Source organism: Phyllobates terribilis, unplaced genomic scaffold, assembly GCF_046119375.1.
Source record: "Phyllobates terribilis strain yellow unplaced genomic scaffold, ASM4611937v1 Scaffold_3__8_contigs__length_932513732, whole genome shotgun sequence".
Taxonomy (NCBI): domain Eukaryota; kingdom Metazoa; phylum Chordata; class Amphibia; order Anura; family Dendrobatidae; genus Phyllobates; species Phyllobates terribilis.
In genome coordinates, this window is record NW_027362763.1 from 376,863,166 (window position 1) to 376,886,613 (window position 23,448).

At 40.0% G+C, this 23,448-nt stretch overlaps 1 protein-coding gene across 6 annotated transcripts in view; it reads left to right on the plus strand.

Moving 5' to 3' along the window:
• The window catches only part of MLIP (muscular LMNA interacting protein), a 441,771-nt gene that overhangs the window by 73,258 nt on the left and 345,065 nt on the right, over positions 1–23,448 (plus strand). The window contains exon 1 of one of the 6 annotated variants that reach the window (XM_073675419.1): positions 8,065–8,197. The exons of 4 other annotated variants lie outside the window; for them this stretch is intronic. The gene's annotated coding sequence lies outside the window, so the exon portion shown is untranslated. Of the gene's footprint in view, positions 1–8,064; positions 8,198–23,448 lie in introns of those variants that run through there. One more of the 6 variants, XM_073675421.1, reaches the window with a different exon arrangement.

Genomic DNA, 23,448 nt, shown 5'->3' on the forward strand with positions numbered 1-23,448 from the left:
TAATAACTTTCCCATGCTGATTTCTCCCTTTCTGTGCTCCTACATACACAAAGTACGTTACCCAACTTTCCCATGCTAATTTCTCCCTTCCTCTGCTCCTACATACACATGGTATGTTTTTCAACTACCAAATACTACCCCCCACTCTTATTTATGACCTTGTTTACTTGGCCCTTGAATATCCTGCAACTGGCTTACCTTAATCAGCTGATCAAGATGAACACAGACCACTCCCCTCTGGTTAACACCTGAATGCAATTTGTAGCAAATATATTGTGAGAAAGGAGTCTGCTATATACTTGTCTGCAGTCTACACAACAGCTGCAGATCTCAATTCATCGCCCCCTTACTCATTCCAAAGCTTGCACAATCAACAGGCAATCCTGGCACACCAGGCTAATCAAAGAGCTGCGTCGGGCCTCCAGGATTGCTGAGCGTAGATGGAAAAGGTCCCACTCCAATGAACACTTCATCTCATTCAAACAGTCCCTCACTACCTTCAAGTTTACACTCACTGCAGCAAAACATACTTCTCATCTCTCATATCCTCCCTGTCTCACAACCCTAACCAGCCATTTAACACTTTCAATTCTCTCCTCCACCCCCCAGTACCTCCTCCCTCTCCTCTCATCTCAGTCGAAGACTTTGCCTCATTCTTCAAGCAGAAGATTTTCACCATCAGACAAAGCTGTTGCTTAACGTCCCCCCAGCCCCTCCTCATACCTACTCAATCCTCCTTCTCCAAAACCAGCTTTTCCACCCTTAGAGAAGATCATCTTTCCTCTTTACTCTCCAAATCACACCTCACCGCTTGTGAACTTGACCCAATCCCGTCCCACCTCATCCCCAGCCTTACCACTATCTTCATCCCAACCGTAACCCACCTCTTCAACCTGTCGTTAACAACTGGTGTCTTCCCCTCATGCTTCAAACATACCTCGATCACATCCATCCTCAAAAAGCCCTCCCTTAACCCATGCTCTCTGATAAGCTACCGCCACATATCGCTTCTCCCCTATGCCTCAAAACTACCGGAACAACATGTCCACTTTAAACTGTTCTCCCACCTCTCCTCCTGCTCTCTCTTTGACCGCCTCTAATCTGGCTTCCGACTGCACAATTCTACTAAAACTGCCCTGACTAAAGTCACCAACGACCTACTAAGCGCCAAATCCAAGCGACACTACTCTTTCCTCTTCCTTCTAGACCTCGCATCTGCCTTTGACACAGTTGACCATTCCCTCTTATTACAAACTCTCTCATCTCTCGGCATCACAGACTTGGCCCTATCTTGGATCTCTTCATACCTAACAGACAGGACATTCAGTGTCTCCCACTCACACACCACCTTCTCATCTCACCCCCTATCTGTCGGCGTCCCCCAAGGTTCAGTTCTAGGACCCCTGCTCTTCTACATCTACACCTTTGGCCTTGGACAGCTCATAGAGTCTCAAGGCTTTCATTATCACCTGTATGCTGATGACACACAGATCTACCTCTCTGGACCTGATATCTCCTCCCTACTAACCAAAATCCCACAATGTCGGTCCGCTATCTCATCCTTCTTCTCTGTCAGATTTCTAAAACTTAACATCTCCCATGCATCCCCCCTACTCTGGAACTCTCTACCCCAAGATATCAGATTCTCGCCTATCGTGGAAACGTTCAAAAGGAACCTGAAGACCAACCTCTTCCAACAATTCTACAACCTCCAGTAACCATCGTTCCACCATACCGCTGCACGACTAGCTCTACCCCCACCTACTGTATACTTACCCATTCCTTGTAGACTATGAGCCCTCGCAGGCAGGGTCCTCGTTCCTCCTGTACCAGTCACCGTCACGTTTGGTTAAAGATCATTGTAATTTCTTTTGTATGTACACCCCTTTTTCACATGTAAAGCGCCATGGAATAAATGCCGCTATAATAATAATAAATAATAATAATAATAGTTACTTTCCTTCCTACAGGTTCCCTTATTTACTCTCAGCATTTTATCCAATAACAGAACACATTTCAAGGCTTCTCACAACTCCTCACCCTATTGCCTATATTAGTGAACCAGTCTACTCACTTAATATTTTTTTCTCATTCCCTCCAAGTTTCAAGTTCTCATTCCACCTAATTTATACATGCTGTTATGCTGAAAAAAATTATTTCTTGACTCATTCTGCAATAGTTATTACAATTCTGTCTCTAGTTTTCCGATCATTTCTAAGCTCCTGAAACTACCCTTTCCTAATTCTCTAGCTTTGTACTAATTCTCTAAAGCTCGTCATATAATAAAGTATCTGTAGGACAAAAAAAAATTATTTGGCCAACAGCAATCTCTCCCCACTTCCCCATCCACTGTTATGCTCATCACTGCTGAGTGTTCCTGGATTCCCTATGAGAAAGCTGCTGCCAGAGTCTTGTGGTAGTGGCTTATATTCCTGCCAAGAAGAAAGATTGGCTGTTGACATTCCAATGGTTGGATCCTTCTCTCCCCTGATATTGTTTGTTTAGCGAGAGTTGTGTGCCCTCATTCACATTAATGGTCAGCAGATCCACCTGAATTCACGGGGTTTGAAAAACGTCCAAGGGTCTTTTTTCTTTTTATAACTCACTTCTTGAACTCTGACTGTTTTGTTTCTGCATTCTACATTGCACAGAAACTGCCTATACTTAAGTGTCAAATGATCTCCTGATGGATTAATCTAATAACAACTAATTTCTACTGATCTTCTGGATTTCTCTGCAGCGTTGGACACTGTAGCTCCTCAACTTCTACCCATTATACTCTGATCTGTTAGACTTTAAGTGGTTTACAACTACTGTGTTATTGATGACTTATCAGTATGATAAATTACTTGCTTTCATTGATATGCAATATAACATTTATTGAGTAAGAAAATTAGCACGCACAATACATTCTTAGGTCATCAATATCATGTCAGTGGGTTTTCGACATCCGGGACGATCAGCTCTTACCAGCTCCATCAACAGCTAGATGTAAACAGTGTATGGAGCAGAACACACACCACTGCTCCATCACATTGGTTAGTGACTGCTCCTGGGTACTGCAGCTCAGCTCCTATCCTTTTGAGGGACATGCTTCTGGTTCTACATCCCCCACCCTTGCTTGTAAGTTTCACCAGGAAATGCAGCTGTATACTTTGAAATCTAAAACTTGTATCCAGTGTGATAAAAATTGTTAAATTCTGGCCTTCCTGTAAGTGGGAAGAAAGGAGTCACTCATAAACAGTGGAAATATCAGTAATTATAATAAGTAGTAATTAGAGTTCTATCTTAACAATAAAAGTGCAAGCATAATTAAATTATTATAGTCATTACCTGCAGAGTAGTGGATAGTGAGTAGTAATTATTACTATATCTGTCATGGGTCCTATTTGTACACAAGATAAAATTATATCAAGTACCAGCAATGAACCATAGCCTAATACTGTAGGTCAAATGGCTATATCAACAATATTTATTTTAGACAATAGTGCATTTCAATGACATTGTTCATTCTTTCAGCCTGACTAGAGAAAATATTAGTAAGCACAAGCAGCATCTATTAGGAGCCCTGAAACAGTAGCATATCGGCTACGCACATTAATCTTACTCAGTTTAACCTTTGTTTGTCATCTAAATGCCTATAACTCAAATCTGCCACCATCTGATAATGAATGCTCATGTTATGTCTGCAAAGCTTCAACTATTTGATACATTTTATAGCCTAACCTTATCTTTATATTAAGTTATTAACCCTTTATTTTACTAGTGTGCTCAATTTTAGATTATATTTACTGCAGCATTGCAATTCCTTCCTGGATAATCCTATCTGCAGCACTGGACAATCCATATTGTAGCAACGGTGCGCAATCAATGTTTATACAGTTGTTATTTTGAATAATGTGAAATTAACTTCTTACTTATTCTATGACTTATTTGTTTCGCTATTTACCATTTCTAACACCTACAATCCACCATTATTATTGAATATCACTGACATTCTAAGAATTTAATATTTTCTAATAGTTATCTACAGATAGTAATGGGTTAGGTATTACAAGCAGAGATGATCAAATCAATTTGGTGCAAATCGAATTCGAGTGGAATTTCCTGAAATCCACAGGTGTCGGTGAATTAAAAAAAAAGCGTGATTCGATTTGCACGAGTCACAGATTATTTGGGCTTCCTTAAAATGCCTTGCAGCTATCGTATGACATGTTAAAGTGCAACCAACCAGGAGCCAGGAGAGACTATTGTACTATGTCCCTCATTCAAATTTTAAAAAGTTTGATCATCTCTTAATTATAATATATTCAGTTTCCATAAAGATCTACTATAGTTAAATAAGTTGATTATGACTAGTCACAGAACAAAAAGTTTCAGATATTTGAATAATGGGAAGGAAAGGCAGAGAGTAAGTACTTGGGCTGAATATATGCAATGAATACTGATAATCAGCCACTCAAACACTTAAAAATCCACAAAAGGCACCTGTCACATAGATGAATGTAGTACATCATGCAGGATAACGGTCTAGAGTTGTTTCATGAGTTGGTTAATAATTGTTATCATCTCTTTCCAACTTCTACAGTTATAAAATTATTGAAACCCAATGCCTTTGTGTAACATTAATTTGCTACTAACTTTATGCACAGTACTGTGCAAAAGTTGTAGGCAGGTGTGAAAAAATTGCTGCACATTAAAAATATTTAAAAAAATAGAAGTGTTAATAGTTTATTTTTATCAATTAATAAAAATGCAAAGTGAATGAACAAAAGAGAATTCTAAATCAAATTCAATATTTAGTGTGAACAATCCTTTGAGATTCAAAATAAATAGTTTATACCAAACAGGTGATAATGATCATTATTTTCATAAGTAGGGTTGAAATAGTCAGTAACTGAAACAGAAACAGCTGTGTAGGAGGTTTAAAACTGTGTGAAGAACAGCCGATCTCTATTACAAAGTTTGTGGAAGAAAGTTTCATTTTACAGGTCATATACACCATGGCAAAACTGAACAAAGTAACAAGACACAAGGTAGTTATACTGCATCAGAAAAGTCTCTCCGAGGCAAAGATTTCAAAACAGACTGAGGTTTCAAAATGTGTTGTTCAAGCTCTTTTAAAGAGGCACCAAGAAATGGTTATCATTGATGACCATAGATATAGTGGTAGCCCAATGGAACTCAGTGAAGCAGATGAAATACAACACAGTCCCTTTGCAGGAACAGTATATGGACCCATTGCAGAACAAGAGTTCTGTCTATAAAAGAATCTGCTTGCTGCTTTGGAGGTGGAAGTTGGCAGCCCTTACCTTTTGGGCCCCTTCTGCGACTGCACCAATGATATGTCTGTATGCATTGACTAAGGATTTAACCGTCAGAAACGCATATGCCATTACTCTATGTCTGTAGTTTTTATGGATTTGCAATAAAGAAGAATTTTTTATGAGGACGCAGTGCTGGATGTATCTTCCTTTTCTCTTCATTGTTCCTTGCTATATTACAAGACCGTCCGTGCAGAGGAGATCCTCAGTCCATGGGTGAGCTGAATACCAGGTTACCGCAAGGTTTCCTATGACTTTCAAATGATATGTCTGCCCCTGCCAAGCAACTCAACTATGCACAAAAAGAGGAACTGAGGTGCAGAAAAATGTCAGCAACTGCGTTGGACTGGTGAATGAACAATTGAAATATTTGGCTGTAAGAGGAGGCAATTTGTTCACTAAATGGATGAAGTGTTGTTAAATAATGAGTGTCTACAGACAACAGTTAAGCATGGTGGAGGATCCTTGCAAGTTTTGGGCATCATTTCAGCAAATAGAGTTGGGGATTTGGTCAAGATTATTTGGACAACAAATGCCTGTCTGATTTTATTTTGAATTAACAACCACACAAGGGATGAGTGGTTGACATATAATAGCATATAATGGCACTTGAATTAAAAACCACTCATCCCTTGAGTGTTTTTTAATTCAAAATAAATTTTTATATCTTGAACCTATGCGCTTTTGAGCAGTCACCTGCAAGCCTATTGGAACATTTCCACTAAACTTACAGTGGAGTCTCTATCATTATCTACTTGAGCGCCTCCGGTAATCTCTTGTCACAAACCCATGTGGAGGCAACCTGTCGGGCCAGGACAAGGTGTGCAACCATGGCTTTCGGATGAGCGGCAGACGGTTGGTGGAGACCCTGTAAAACATTTTATTAAATCTCTACTAGAGTTGTGCCTGGATCTGCACAACCCGCAAAGGTGAGCCTCTCCAGTTACCTTTTCAAAATTCTATACGTGATGTTATTTACTGCGCTCAGATAGCGCTCCTTTCTTTTCCCAGTTTTTATCTTTCTCACTGCCCAGATTTTCTCTCATAAAAACATGTTAGATTGCCTCCTGCACAACTCTTACACATGCACATTAAAGTTGCTCCCTGTACCGAAATGCTTACGCCAAAATGAAAAGTCAAGAAAATCTGAATATTGCAAAAAAAAAAAACTTAAAGAAAGACATTATACGTACAAAAACAAAATTATTGGCAATAAAAACTATCACTCATTTGCATCCTGAATCTATATCCTTACAGTGGAAGTATACTTTGAGAGCATTTATCGATGTATACATTTGATGGAAGTTTATGACTTATACTACTAATTCATACAGTTATACTAATACATATGACTTGCCCCCTGGGCCGTGGGGCACTCGGATCCGGGCAACAGGGCAATAATGGGGGTAGTAGTGGCAACTCGGTCCGTGGCTCAGGGTGGTCAGACCAGTGGAAGTCTTCTATATGTTTTGCAATGTCCGACTACGCCACCCGTGGATTGCGGTCAGGGCTAACCACCGCTGCAGTGCAGACCGCTGGGGCAGATGTAAATGTGCAACACTGAATAGTTCGACTCCCCACGGGAGGAGTATAGCCCCAGGGCAGTATATAATGGATGATGGAGGGGATGATTCCGACAGCAATAGCCAGGAAACGGAGGCCTCTTAAACAGGTCAGGGTCTTTATTAGAACAGGTGAAACGACCCAAAAACAGGCCCGGCTAGGAGGGGGCCTGGATGTCTGAGAACAAGTGGGAAGCTGGCCCTTATCAGGGTGAGGGTGTAGGCCTACCGTGCTCTCTGTGCTCTCTCTGGCTATTTCCCTCCTCGTGGTGTAATAGCCCACGTTCCTGAGCTCACCGTGTCTTCTCGCCCGTATGGCTGGCGACTTGGGTCCCTTTTTACTCTTGGCCTGGTGTGGCTTCACTGGTCCCTTCTGCTGTGGTGGAACCTCCGGGCTTCTTAGGCCAAAGGACATACAGTCCCCTGCAGACTGGTTATTTGCTGTAGGACTTGGAATCCTAACAGCCTCGGACACCAAAGTCCGGTAGATTAGCTTCTCTATCTGCCAGGACAGGCTCGCTTCTCCTCTTGCCCCTGGCTCGTGGCTCTCCTACTGCCACATGGCCTCTTAGGCGGCAACACAACTGTCTGTCCCTGCTCTGGGACACCTCTCAATCCAGAGACAGGTTGTCCAGTTCTCTCTAACCCTGCCTCCAGTTCCAGCTTTTATAGGGGCAGCCTGCTCCCCCTACTGGCCTGGGAAAGGAGGTATTGCATGCTAATGTTCCTTTACCAGAGAACCTCCCCCTTGCTCTCAGACACAGCTTTATTATACATTTGTGGCATCCAGGCCAGGTGACACACATACAGTTATATAGGACTCATATCAAAAACATATTACTAGTTATACCTGTCTTTATTGTATGTCTGTCCATGGAACAGCCTAGTCTGATTGTTGAATAGTAAATAAAAAATGGTGCTAAGCAGAATGATATTTTCATTAATTCCAAATATATTTCCAGTATTTTGCCTGGAATCCTAATGGTGGTGACCTATGGGTGTGTTTGTAAAAGTGTCCTCGGAGACTTGTTAGATACACCAATGCTTCATTTGTAGAGTAATTTATTACATATAATAACATGGATATCTACATGAAGCTTGAATTCCAGTAAGGGCTCACTAGAACAGGGGATTACTAGAGGGTGGAGAACATCCTGCCGTCCTTGGCATAGGATAAAACACCTGTTGCTACCCTCTGTATGCTTGGAAAGAATAACAAAATACTATATGTGAATAGAAAGAGCTCCGTACTACAGAGAAGCCTCTTTCCATGTCACTGGAGCAGAGGAATGCACCTGCTACATACTCAAGGTACCACTTTATCAAATATCAAGAGTATAGAGGTTTATTAGATTATTGGGTGATGTCAAGCATATTTATAGTGCACAGCAGTACGCTTCAATTACATCTTAATTGATTTAGTCTGATAAGAACATATTAGTCACTTCTCAGTGGGAACAGTAGAGTAACTACTATGTGCATTAATCTTATTAAATTTAACCTCTGTTTATCACACTTGTAATTGGAAACAGGAACAGCTAACTATCTGATGGGAAACCCAAATGTAAATCAGTGAATTTATGTCCGTGAGAAAGCTTATTTAATGTATTTTATACTACACCCTTATATTTATATTAACCAATTAGTGTATGTGAATTAATATTCCAGTATTATACACTGCTCAACATTGAAATTGCAACAGCAAGAAAGAAAAGTTAAGGAGTTATGGAAGAAATACTAAGGAAGAGAGAAAAGCGCAATAGTTACAATGAATAAAATAAATAAAAGTTATGCTAACCTGATTAGATCACACAACATTTAAATGACCATGTAATCCCAGCAGCAGCAGGTCCACGGGTCCAAGAACCAAGTAGAATTGTGATGAAAGGAAAAAGTGGAAAAATCCTCTGGTGGATGGTAATAAATCCAAGTACACACTAGGATAATGTGCGGTCTTTTATTTCATCTAAACATTTTGAAATGCCATACTACTTCTTTAGGACAAAAAAACGACATCCATATTTTTTTGTCCTGAAGTATGGTACTTCGGAATTCGTAGATGAAATAAAGAACCGTATCCTAGTGTGTATGTGGATTTATTACCATCCATCAGCAGCGTGGATTTTTCTTCTTTTTTCTTTCCACGCAATGGAGTCATGGAAATCACAAGATCGATAGACATGGTAATGATATACAAATCATGAAAAAATGTCAACAAAATTTTCAAAATATTAAAATTTATACAATATAGTGTGCACTTACACACGCTATCAGTGAGGTTATTAATGGTCGTCTCAGGAATGCTCCTTCCCCTTGAATGTACTTGGACATGCAAATCATCAAGATCTGCTGCTGGTAGCTCCCTTTGCAATTGCTGACCAATGAAGTGTCAAAAATGCTCATTGTGAGAAAAATCTGGAGATATTACAGGCCATGATAGACAACCTAAAAAAACGTAATTCTGGAGCTTCGATTTTTTTTCTCATTACATCGTTTATTGATTGGATTAATTTATTTTATATTTTGATATAATGGACTTTTCTGAACGCGGCGATACCAAACATGTTTTTTTTTTATTATTATTGTTTTATTTTTAATGGGGCAAAAGGGGGGTGATTTGAATTTTGTATTTTTTGTTTTTTCATATTTTTAAAAACATTTTTCTCTCACTTTTTACGGTACTTGTTAGTCCCCTTAAGAAACTTGAACCTGCGATCACATAGCCGTACATCAACACTGTTACGTATAGCTAAAATAACTTCCTACGAATGCCAGCTAAATGCTGGCTTTCAGAGAAGTAAAAAAATAAGCATATATTGCTGTACTTTTTGCAAGTAATAAAATGTAATCTTTAATAATTAATCATTAAAATTGGACATACAAAAGACATAACACCCAAATGATACCCAACATTAAGCAGACTATACAATGTCCCTATAAAAATCTCACTCTTGCCCCTACCTATCTGCGGAGGTTGAAACCCTAATCCTGCGCAAGTGGCACCCCCACTCCTCGGCAGCTGTCCCTTCTTGCCCTACTGATACACAAGAACCTCTACCTTCCACCTCCACCCTCTACCTTCCGCCTTCTTCTATATAAAATCTTTAATAGCTTTGACAAAATAGAGGGAGGATAACATCCAGGCCTGTTGTGGCTAATTGTAGTATGCATAAGGTACACATGATGAGGTTTATGGGCTTACATAAGTATATACATACTGCCCTATATACCGGGTGGAATGCCTTGTGACACTCAGGTGTATTGTGTGTCACCCACTGTGTGTCATGAGTGCTAAACTTCTCACTGAGTGGAACGCATCATGAATGGGAGATGCGCATTCCTGTCTTGCGTTGACCGGATATCATTGCCATCCGGATGCGCAGGATTTCCATCTGGATGGAACTCATTGTGACACGTAGGTGCATTTACAGTCATGCGCAGATCGTCGCTTTGCCGCTGTCATGGTTTTCGCCCATGGAAGCAAATGTGCCCAGGATCATGTCTTTAGCAGACACCGAATGTCATGGCAAGCCATCAGCATGCACAATCACATCACGGGTGCAACAGTCATCAAATATGTGGATTTGGCTTGTAAGCCCACATCAAATGCAGGGACACAATATATGACATACAGTACAGACCAAAAGTTTGGACACACCTTCTCATTTAAAGATTTTTCTGTATTTTCATGACTTTGAAAATTGTACATTCAAACTGAAGGCATCAAAACTATGAATTAACACATGTGGAATTATATACTTAACAAAAAAGTGTGAAACGACTGAAAATATGTCTTATATTCTAGGTTCTTCAAAGTAGCCACCTTTTGCTTTGATGACTGCTTTGCACACTCTTGGCATTCTCTTGATGAGCTTCAAGAGGTAGTCACCGGAAATGGTTTTCAATTCACAGGTGTGCCCTGTCAGGTTTAATAAGTGGGATTTCTTGCCTTATAAATGGGGTTGGGACCATCAGTTGTGTTGTGCAGAAGTCTGGTGGATACACAGCTGATAGTCCTACTGAATAGACTGTTATAATTTGTATTATGGCAAGAAAAAACAGCTAAGTAAAGAAAAATGCGTGGCCATCATTACTTTAAGTAATGAAGGTCAGTCAGTCCGAAAAATTGGTCAAACTTTGAATGTGTCCCCAAGTGCAGTTGCAAAAACCATCAAGCGCTACAAAGAAACTGGCTCACATGAGGACCGCCCCAGTAAAGGAAGACCAAGAGTCACCTCTGCTTCTGAGGATAAGTTTATCCGAGTCACCAGCCTCAGAAATTGCAGGTTAACAGCAGTTCAGATTAGAGACAAAGTCAATGCCACACAGAGTTCTAGCAGCAGACACATCTCTACAACAACTGTTAAGAGGAGACTTTGTGCAGCAGGCCTTCATGGTAAAATAGCTGCTAGGAAACCACTGCTAAGGACAGGCAACAAGCAGAAGAGACTTGATTGGGCTAAAGAACGCAAGGAATGGACATTAGACCAGTGGAAATCTGTGCTTTGGTCTGATGAGTACAAATTTGAGATCTTTGGTTCCAATCACTGTATCTTTGTGCGACGCAGAAGAGGTGAACGGATGGACTCTACATGCCTGGTTACCACCATGAAGCATGGAGGAGGAGGTGTGATGGTGTGGGGGTGCTTTGCTGGTGACACTGTTGGGGATTTATTCAAAATTGAAGGCATACTGAACCAGCATAGCTACCACAGCATCTTGCAGCGGCATGCTATTCATTCCGGTTTGCGTTTAGTTGGACCATCATTTATTTTTCAACAGGACAATGACCCCAAACACACCTCCAGGCTGTGTAAGGGCTATTTGACCAAGAAGGAGAGTGATGGAGTGCTACGCCAGATGACCTGGCCTCCACAGTCACTAGACCAGAACCCAATCGAAACGGTTTGGGGTGAGCTGGACTGCAGAGTGAAGGCAAAAGGGCCAACAAGTGCTTAGCATCTCTGGGAACTCCTTCAAGATTGTTGGAAGACCATTTCCGCTGACTACCTCTTGAAGCTCATCAAGAGAATGCCAAGAGTGTGCAAAGCAGTCATCAAAGCAAAGGGTGGCTACTTTGAAGAACCTAGAATATAAGACATATTTTCAGTTGTTTCACACGTTTTTGTTAAGCATATAATTCCACATGTGTTAATTCATAGTTTTGATGCCTTCAGTGTGAATGTACAATTTTCAAAGTCATGAAAATACAGAAAAATCTTTAAATGAGAAGGTGTGTCCAGACTTTTGGTCTGTACTGTAACTGTATGTGATATGTCATGAAGGAGTCAGGTATGTATATTTCTGAGCTTGGATCTCATATGTGATACTGAGTAAATCAAGATGTTTTGAAAAATGTGTTTCCACTTTTTCATCATTTTCACATCATTAACATGTCTATCAATCCTGTAATTTCCATAACTCTGTGACTTTTCCTGCTTAATGTTGTAATTTCAATGTTGAGGATTAGAGTGTATTTATGCCTACATTCAGCACTGGAAAATACAGAGCTCATAATGTAACATCATTAGTCAAGTCTTTCAGTGTGAATTCAGATATTGTTCTTGTGATTGCATTTGCTGTCAGCAGCTATTATTCATGAATATTTATGACACTCCTAGAAAGTAAAATATACCTATATTCCAAAATGTACAGTATATAGATGATAATGTCTAGCCAGGGTCGCTTTCACACGTCCCGATTTCTCTGGTACCGGAAAAACCCATACCGAAGATATCCATGTCCGTGTGTGGCAACCATGGGCCGCCCGTGTGCCACATCAGTGTGACACATACCGGCGCCTGGGAATCAGTGTAACATTAGCGCTGGTATTAAGCGCTGGGTGCTGAACGCTGCCCTCATCATTGTCCCTTGCTCGCACTGTGATCAGGACGAGCAAGGGACAATGTTGGGAGTAGTAGTGTGCTCCCACAGTGTCTATGTGTAAAAATAAGAAAATAATAAAATCCTTACCCTCACCTGCCCAAAGATGTACCCCACTATAATCCTCTGACTGCTGATGCCGAGGAGTCGGGGAGAATGAGCCACTCCAGTGAGCGGGACCCGGACCTGCGCTGAGCTCAGGAGCGGTGTCCTGTCACTCAGTAAGCTCCATTCAGTGCAGGGCCCTGCTCGCTGGAGCGACTCATTCTCCCCAGCATCAGCAGTCAGAGGATTCCATGGGGGACATCTCCAGACAGGTGAGTATAAGGATTTTATTATTTTATTCTTATTTTTATACATAGACACTCCAGGAGCAGACTACTACTCTCATTATCCCTTCCTTGTGCTGATCACCATGTGAGCAAGAGACAATGATAAGGGCAACATTCAGCACCCGGTGCTTGGGAACAGCGCTAACTGTGCACTGATTCCCAGGAGTCGGTACATGTGCCACACTGATGACACATGGATGTCATCTGTGTGTGTTCAGCGTGGAACATTTTGCACACCGTGCAGTGTGTAAAAAACTGAATTGTCTACATGTGAAGCACACGGACACACGGTCCGTGGAAACACACTGACATGTGCCCAGACCCATATATTTGAATGGGTCTGCATGTGTCAGTGTCTCTAGTATGTGTGGAAACTGTCACCGCATGTACCGGACACACTGACGTGTGAAAGGGCCCTGATATAAAGTCCTAAAAGCATTTACCAAAAAGGGTAATGGGTGTGGCTGGTGTTCTGTTACTTAAACTAATAACAATTTAGTAATAATAAAGTTAAGTGTGCTATTTATGTTCTGATTCTCCAAAATGTCTTGCATATATGTTTATTTGAGATAGTCTAGGAAGGGAAGGAGCACTGCTTAACTTTTTGAATGTAAAACTTACTGGCATAATTACCGACGCCATGTCGCATGTGGGGAGCCCCTGATGTGCCTAAACTGTGGAAACCCCCCACAAGTGACCCCATTTTGGAAACTACACCCCACAAAGATTTTATCAAGGGGCAGAGTGAGCATTTTGAGCCCAGAGGTACAACAAAAAATTTGATAACATTAGGTTGTCATATTGAATATCTTGCCATTAGTGTTGAGCGTAAGTGCTCGCTACTTGAGTTAGCATCGGGTGCTCGGGTATGCATCGAATATCGCAGGTGCTCGAGTTAGATGCTCGAGTCCGGCAGTCAATCCCTGCGGTGTTTTTTTTGCTGTATTGTGTGCAGTGCAGTGAAAAGCAGCTCTTGTCAAACCAGCCCCCTGATAATGCCTCCCTGCCGGCAGTCCGAGGTAAGAGTTGTTGCAGAAGTGTGACCTGCCCCCCAGCTTCTAGTAGCAGCTAGTCCCCTAAAAATATCTCTATGAATGCAGAGCTACTAGCAGTGAGCAGGCAATGCCCCCACCATTTCTCCTCACCTCAGAGTGCAGACAGGGAGACATTATCAGGGGGCTAGTGTGACAGGCGCTGCTCTTTACTGCTCACCCATCTGTCTGGGACATTACAGCAGTGTGCAGCTCAATGCTGTTACTATCATCAAGTCTGAAAAAAGCAGCACCAGCAAAAACTTCAATGCAAAGCACCCCAGGTACATACCAGTGCTTAATATATCCAAAAGTATGAAGGCCGCACACAAATTGAGTGAAAAAATTGATGATTTTTAATTGCCCGTATGACTGTTTCGGTCTAGGTGTGGGGACCTTTCCCAAGCTTGATCTTTGTTATATGGGCTTGAGGCATCCTGAGTGCATTAGTTCTAAGATCTGGGCAGGAAAACACTGTTGCCCTTTTTTAGCGTGTTTTTTCTTGAATTTTGGGGGGAATTTTTAGTGTGTGTGTGTGTGTGTGTGTGTGTATATCATTCAGTAGTTAACTAACAGTTAATTGTGGAGTTGGGGAAACCACTTGCTAAAATGTACTTTTCGGCTTTCTTGATAGATAATCTCTTTTCCGTGATGTTACATACAGCTGAGTCATCAGTCTCTCAAATCCTTACCAAACCAAATACCTTTACTTTTTTCTTCTAACAGTTTATAAATTTCATCAAATGGATTAACAGAAAACATGTCGTAAGAATTTCAAAAAAGCAACACAAAAAGTCCATCATTTTCTAAGAGTCTGGTCCATCTGAGCTGAAAAAATGAAAATCGGAGTTGCAAAGATAAATGTACTTAATTAAAAATCTACTTATTATCTGTCAAATCTAACAGGAAATTAGAGACAATATCATTGGATAATAATTAATTCTCTAATTATCATTACTTAAATTATAAATTACATTTATATTATCACCATAAAATCCCAATGTGACATCAGAGAGCATGATGCCGAAAATTTCAATATAAATAATAACAATAATCCTAATTGTTATTGTAATTAGGAATAGGCAGTAGTACATTTCTTTGCTCTGCTCATAGTTATTCTCTGATGTTTTATTATATTTTAATTTTGTGATTTTAGGTGTAGACTCTACACTGTAGAGTAAATAATTCATATAAATTACGAAAATACTTCATCTTCTATTCTGATCTAAAAACACTGATCTTGAGGACTGCAATAGAACTTGAGGATGGGGTTTGATTGATTGTTAAAATCTTTAAAGTTAGTGGTTAAAATGGTATAGATGCTAGTGACACATTATTATGCTTTTTTTGTAGTAATCTGATGTGCCAGCAATGAGAAATGAAGCCACATCAAAATTAGACTGGAAGTATAGTTCAAGCATGTTGATGTGACTTGCCCCCAATACATTTCCAGGCTAATTTGCTTTCGGCTTCAAATCTTGATTTGTCAGAGTGTTATGAGGATCTGTCATTAATCACTTGGCAGTTCTAAAATTTCTACCATAGTCAGGCTTAGCGCAAGCCACTCTGCTTACCAGTGTTGCATTGGTCTTCACCCTTTATCCCCTGTACAGGGATCTGGACATAAACAGGGGCCCCTGGGCTGGGGCCACGGAACAAGAGTGGAAAGAACCAAGAGGGCAGAAAAAATACAAAATCAGAACCCGTAAGAATAGTCAAGAAACATAAGCCACGTTTAAAACAAGGAACAATATTAACAACAAGGAGCTAAACAGATAGGGCGGAACCAGAGAAGCACAAGACTATATCTGATAGCTTGTAGCAGTAAGCTGGGAGCTCAAGTAGGGTGTGGTGCTCTCCAGTTGGCTGAAGCAGGCAGCTGATAACTCCTGGTGGACAGCTCACACACCCATACTGTCAAACTGGGCGGCACTACAGGTCCCAGCCACCTTAATCTAAATGGCTGGACAGAGCCTGCGCTGTCCAGAACTTCTGGTTTCAACATTCTATCACCAGCGCCGCCCACAGAATGAATATGGCGGCACCTAGCGACAGAAGAAGACATCACAGCACCAGGTCCTGGTGGGGATGTGACACAGAGCTAGCAGAGCTTGTACATTCATACCATCGATTTTACTAATACAATGCTGCTTTAAAAGTCGGCTTATGATCCCTACGGGTATATTTTACTTATTTTATCGTAATATTAATTATAGTAATAATCATAATTGTAAAAATAATTTGTATTTATATTTACATATTGAATAGTGACTTACAGTTTGGAAGTAACAAACATGGAAAATGACTAATGGTAATGAAAACAATTAAAGTGAAATGATACAACAAATTACAAGTCTCCTAATTGACAGCTATGCAGAGCTTGCAGTTTATATAGGAGTGTCAAAATAGGTACATAGTGCTAATTTTGGAAGGAGGACTAGTGCCTTAATTTATCAAGGGAAACTGAGATAATGTGGTATGAACCTACTACCCAGTCACAATCTGGGCTAATATGGATTTATAGTGCAGGGTGATGTGACAAGAAGGGCTTAGTTGAGTGTTTAGGACATGCACTGTTGCTTATGTGAAATGTGATTAATCATTTCAGAAATGTTTCTACTCCAAGGGAAGTAACAGAAGATATAAGACGGTTATGTGTTAGGAAGCCAGCATCTGGGTTCAAATTAAATTCATTCAACTTTATTTCTTCAAAAAGAATTTAAACCATTTTTTACAGACATAACTAATAATTTCTGGTACGTTTCATGAAAAAATGATCCCCATGGCTGTGACTAAAGGCCACATCAGCCTGTTCATGCAAAGTTAATGCATTACATTTTCATGAGATGGAACAAATGAGACTAAATAAATCTGTGAACATTTGTTGTCTTCCTTGTTAAATCATAATATAGACCATCCATAAATGTGCTTGTGCAATATCATATCAGTTGCATTTGGTTGTTTGACCTTGAGAAAGGCGCTGGTCCAACTTCAAAACACCTTACTGATAAAAACATTATCTGAAGCTACAAGGCTCCTCATTTCCCGCAGCGCAGCCCAACATGATTCTCTCCATTCTAGTAAATACACATCTGGATGATTTCTTCTCCAGCCAAGGAGCAGCAGCAGTGGATATTTACACTTAAATAGGTGTTGTGCCTTCACACAACTCCACCCGATGAGCACAATCACCCCTTCAGTGGTGTTCTTTTTAAACGGTACTGTCCTATTTTGTGCGCTTTTACCTCTCTTTAGAGTTCTTCAGCTAAAGATTTCTGGCACGTTTCTGACAAATGAGTCCCAAAACTATGAATAATGGCCACATCCGTCTAATATTGTTAGTGTGGTAAATGACTATTCTAGCTGCAAATGTCTTGTTTTTATTGCAATATCTACATAGGTGTATAGAGGCCCATTTCCATCAACCACCACTCCAGCGTTTTAATAGTACATTGTGTTTGCTAACTGTGTAAGAAGGCTAATGGGTGTTTAAAAAGCCCTAGAAAACCCTTGTACAAGTATGTTAGCCCAGCTGAAAATGGTTTGGCTGATTTGAGAAGCTATAAAATTGACCTTCCTTTGAGCTAGTTGAGAATCTGGAGCATTACATTTGTTTGTTCTATGAAACTCTCAAAATGGCCAGAAAAAGAGAACTTTCATGTGAAACTCGACAGTCTATTCTTGTTCTTAGAAATGAAGGCTATTCCATGTGAGAAATTGCCAAGAAACTGAAGATTTCCAACAAAGGTGTGTACTACTCCTTTCAGAGGAGAGCACAAACAGGCTCTAACCAGAGTAGAAAGAGAAGTGGGAGGCCCTGCTACACAACTGAGCAACAAGACAAGTACATTAAAGTCTCAGTTTGAGAAATCAAGGCCTCACAACTCCTCAACTGGCAGCTTCATTAAATAGTACACCCAAAATGCCAGTGTCAATATCTACATTGAAGAGGCGACTCCGGGATGCTGCCCTTCAGGGTAAAGTGGCAAAGAAAAAGGCATATCTGAGACTGGCTAATAAAAAGAAAAGATTAATATGGGCAAAAGAACACAGACATTGGACAGAGGAAAATTAGAAAAAAGTTTTATGGACAGACGAATCAAAGTTTGAGGTGTTTGGATCACACAGAAGAACATTTGTGAGAGGCAGAACAACTGAAAAGATGCTGGAAGAATGCCTGACGCCATCTGTCAAGCATGGTGGTGGTAATGTGATGGTCTGGTGTTGCTTTGGTGCTGGTAAAGTGGGAGATTTGTACAAGGTAAATTGGATTTTGAATAATGAAGGCTATCACTCCAGTTTGCAATGCCATGCCATACCCTGTGGACAGCGCTTGATTGGAGCCAATTTCATCCTACAACAGGACAATGACCCAAAGCACTCCTCCAAATTATGCATGAACTATTTAGGGAAGAAGCAGGCAGCTGGTATTCTATCTGTAATGGAGTGGCCAGTGCAGTCACCAGATCTCATCCCCATTGAGGTGTTGTGGGAGCAGCTTGACCGTATGGTGCTCAAAAAGTGCCCATCAAGTTAATCCAACTTTAGGAAGCATGGGGTGAAATTTCTCAAGATTATCTCAGCAAATTAACAGCTAGAATGCCAATGGTCTGCAATGCTGTAATTGCTGCAAAGGGAGCATTCTTTGACTAAAGCAAAGTTGAAAGGAGAAAATTATTCTTTCAAATAAAAATCATTATTTCTAACGTTGTCAATGTCTGGACTATATTTTCTATTCATTTTGCAACTCATTTGATAAATAAAAGTATGAGTTTTCATGGAAAACACAAAATTGTCTGGGTGACCCCAAACTTTTGAACGGTAGTGTAGTTTTATAAACTCCGTTTTCCACAGGCTTGACGTCCGGGGGACACCAAGAAATCCCCGCCTAACTGTTTATTATTCCCCGAAATCCCCGCCTATGTGCTTAGTTACCATATCCCCCTCCTCCCCTTCACGTCACAGGGCCCTGTAACGTGCACTGTGCTTCCTGACTTCCCGAGCATGCGCACATGGAGCACGCTTTGCTTCCTCCCGGTCCCATCTCTCCGTGCACTGCGCCGTAGGTTTCTATTACGCAGGCGCCGGGGTGTCACTGTAACTTTAAGTGAAATCTGTCACTAAATCAATGCCATCAGAGAGTCCACATAAATTATAATAGATTGTTTCAAATTTCTCAGAAATAACACTTTTATAAAAGAATTACTTTAGATTCAAATCCACCTCTGTCTCCAGCCAATACAACATCTATATGTAATAAGAACCACTGAGAAGATCAAAATAGAGGGACAATGGACTTGTCTTTAAGCAGTGTTTACATTCAATTGATCATCTGCAAAAGTAGTATGATCATGTGTTATTATTTTCCTTAATAGAAATGTGCCCTATGGTTTTAAAGCACCACTCCGGCGTTTTTTTTTTCTTTCAGCACTGGAGTGGTGCTATTTATCTAAGTCTCCTGCCCCTAGTCTTACACGTACCAGCCACCGTCTTCATCTGTTATCGACGCCATTCAAGTTTGTCATCTGCAGTTTGTGACCTGCTGGATTGCTCCAGTGTTTGCTAGAGCAGTCCGGAAGTAACAACTCAATATCAGTGTATGAGAGCCAGAACGAGGCCGGAACTAGGCTTTCATTGATTTATATTGACAGATTTTAACCATTACCTTTGACTTCCGGTCAGTCAGACCTTGCGGTCGCATGATGCTGACGCGGGACCAGAGCTGAAGACAGAGGTTGGTAAGTATAATACTTGGGTCATGGAACTTAGATTAGTAGCACCACTCCATTGCTGAAATAAAAATAATGCTGGAGTGGTGCTTTAATAGTTTACTTTATTACTATTTCCAAGTGCTACACAAGCACAATGTATTTAATTTGAACTCTCTTCCATTGTATTTTTCTGAAATATTGTTCTCTAAGCTCTGTAATTTAGCTCATAGTGACTAGTCAGCTATAAAACAATTGCTGGAAGTATTCACACCAAAACACAGATTTCTTTCTGCTTTTGTAGAGTTGATTTAATGTCGCTTGTGAGTGATTTAGATTGGAAAGTGATTGGTTTCATATCTTAAGGTAAAATAACATCAATCACCTTGAAATCTATTGTAGTTCTGCTTGAGTGGTGACTTTCCATTTTGACAGAAGATGGTTTTATTTTGATAAAAGCAATATTTTGGAATTCATTCCTCCGGAAACATTATTTTGGCTTGATCTTTCAGCTATAAAAAAAATTACAGGAAACGTTGACTTAATTTCAAAAGCAAAATGATAGCTGATATGATCCCAGAAGTTTGATAAGCTGTGTGGAAAATCACCTACATAAAAATGTTTGGGTTTGACAATATCCTTATTGTCTAAAAATTATGCTAATGTTAGCATAAATCCGTGTATTGAAATAACATGAAAACTGGAGCACTAAAGGAAAATAATGCTGAATCAACTATTGCAAATAATATTGAATGTGTACCACATAAAAGAGCAAAATACCTCTTCCCCAGGTACTTGGCAGCTTGAACAGAGGCCATATCTTAACAATTTAAAATTGCTTCAAGAGCAACAGGCATGTTAGACAACTGACGCGTCTTGAAAATATGTATGTCTATGAACAGGCATGTATAGTTCCAAAATGCGTTAGTGGGCCAATTTATAGTTCCTTCAGTGGTTCAATATGTCTGTTGGCTTTAATGTTGTTATGAAGAAATAACGATGAAAAGTTTTGCAAAGCAGACAGATTGTTGGCTTTCTTAATTAGACAACATAAAATGTGCAACAATTTAATTACCCAAGAAAAAGGGGCAAATAAATATCTGTAATGGCAACAAGAAAACATGAGTTCTGAATTGTAACTTTTTAAATAAACAGGCATGTATTAGCAATGTCTCATTCATCTACATCAAAATTAACAAGTGAAAGAGAAAAGTGGAGTGGTTGCCCATAGCAGCAATCATTTCGAAAAGGGCCTTGGAAAAATAACGAATGTTGGACTGTGATTGCTTCCTATGGGCATCTCCTTAACTTTTTCCTTGCATTAGTTTTGGCAAATATATTCCATTGTTTAAAAGCAAGATTATAGACTTCCGAAAGTTGGATAAGAGCCTGAGCCCAATGTGTCAAATGTCATTGTTTTACCCTTGATTGGTCATTTTTAATCATGTTAATTGTTATACTGCGCAATGTTCGAGAAATGCAGAAGACTAATACATCAAATGTGCCATGATAATATACATTTTTTGCATATGCATGGAAAAAATAGCTGACACATAAATCTATTTGTCCTGTACTTAGAAAATACAACTTTTTTATATTTTTACATAGAAATACAATGAAAAATACATCAAATTTCATGATAATGTGTTAACCATGCCCTTTTTTTCAGCATTTTTAAGTTTTGGCTCATGTATTACAAAATGGTGCAATAAATGGTGTAAAATGGCTTATGAATTTAAGATGACATTTTTCAATTTGCAGAAACATTTTGGTGAAAAAACATTTGGTGAAAAAACAATGATACACAATGATACATTTTCCCTGTGTGTATGGGAGACATCATAACAGCTAGTCTCCACCCTATAGCCTGGAGACATTTGAAATTTAGACAGGAGGTATACAAGGGGAAAACTGGTGAAAAATGCAGATCATTTAGTAGCAAGAATTATTGGTATTCTGAATGTACACAAAACAATTAATTATGAGAAGTTAACTAAAACAACACATACAATTTAAAGGGAACCTGTTAGCTGATTCATGATGCCAGAATGAAGGGCATCACGAATCAGATATTGGCTTTTTTAATTGCAGCCATATATGTTTGAAACATACTTAGAAAAGCGCAGAAAAAATGTGTCTCAGATAACTAGTCAAAAGCAGGTTCCAGGCAACTTATACCCACTTGGTTCTCCATGATTGTCAGACCTCTCTCTATATGTGTATATAGGAAGAAACCTGTCAGTCTAGGGTTTAGGGAGTAGATACTGGGAACCTGCATCAGACTAGTCAGCTGAAAAGCATAGTAACCCAAGAGGACCCAAGAGGCATAGTAAAGGGCCACCTTTTCAACATATACTATATATTCTTTAAAAGCGTTTCAGAGTAAAACATACACAGCTGCAATGACACTACCAGTGTTTGATTCACGCTGCCTGTAAGAGGGACATCATGTATCAGCAGCCAGGTTCCCTTTAATTTATATTGTGGGTGTTGCATCCTCAGATTTTATAAGCCGAGGATACAAATATGGCTTCCATTTATTTAGTTTAACTTGGCATCAAAGAAAATAGTGAAAATAATAATAAAAAAAAAAAATATATATATATATATATATATATATATATATACAGTGGTGGCCAAAAGTATTGGCACCCCTGCAATTCTGTCAGATAATACTCAGTTTCTTCCTGAAAATGATTACAATCACAAATTCTTTGGTATTATTCTCTTCATTTAATTTGCTTGCAAGGAAAACACACAAAAGAGAATGAAGCAAAAATCAAATCATTGATCATTTCACACAAAACTCCAAAAGAGGGCCGGACAAAAGTATTGGTACCCTCAGCCTAATACTTGGTTGCACAACCTTTAGCCAAAATAACTGCAAACAACCACTTCCGGGAACCATCAATGAGTTTCTTACAATGCTCTGCTGGAATTGTAGACCATTCTTCTTTGGCAAACTGCTCCAGGTCCCTGATATTTGAAGGGTGCCTTCTCCAAACTGCCATTTTGAGATCTCTCCACAGGTGTTCTATGGGATTCAGGTCTGGACCCATTGCTGGCTACCTTAGAAGTCTCCAGTGCTTTCTCTCAAACCATTTTATAGTGCTTTTGGAAGTGTGTTTTGGGTCATTGTCCTGCTGGAAGACCCATGACCTCTGAGGGAGACCCAGCTTACTCACACTGGGCCCTACATTATGCTGCAAAATGTGTTGGTAGTCTTCAGACTTCATAATGCCATGCACACGGTCAAGCAGTCCAGTGCCAGAGGCAGCAAAGCAACCCCAAAACATCAGGGAACCTCCGCCATGTTTTACTGTAGGGACCGTGTTCTTTTCTTTGAATGCCTCTTTTTTTTTTTCCTGTACACTCTATGTTGATGCTTTTTCCCAAAAAGCTCTACTTTTGTCTCATCTGACCAGAGAACATTCTTCCAAAACGTTTTAGGCTTTCTCAGGTAAGTTTCGGCAAACTCCAGCCTGGCTTTTTTATGTCTCGGGGTAAGAAGTGGGGTCTTACTGGGTATCCTACCATACAGTCCCTTTTCATTCAGACGCCCACGGATAGAACGGGTTGACACTGTTGCACCCTCGGACTGCAGGGCA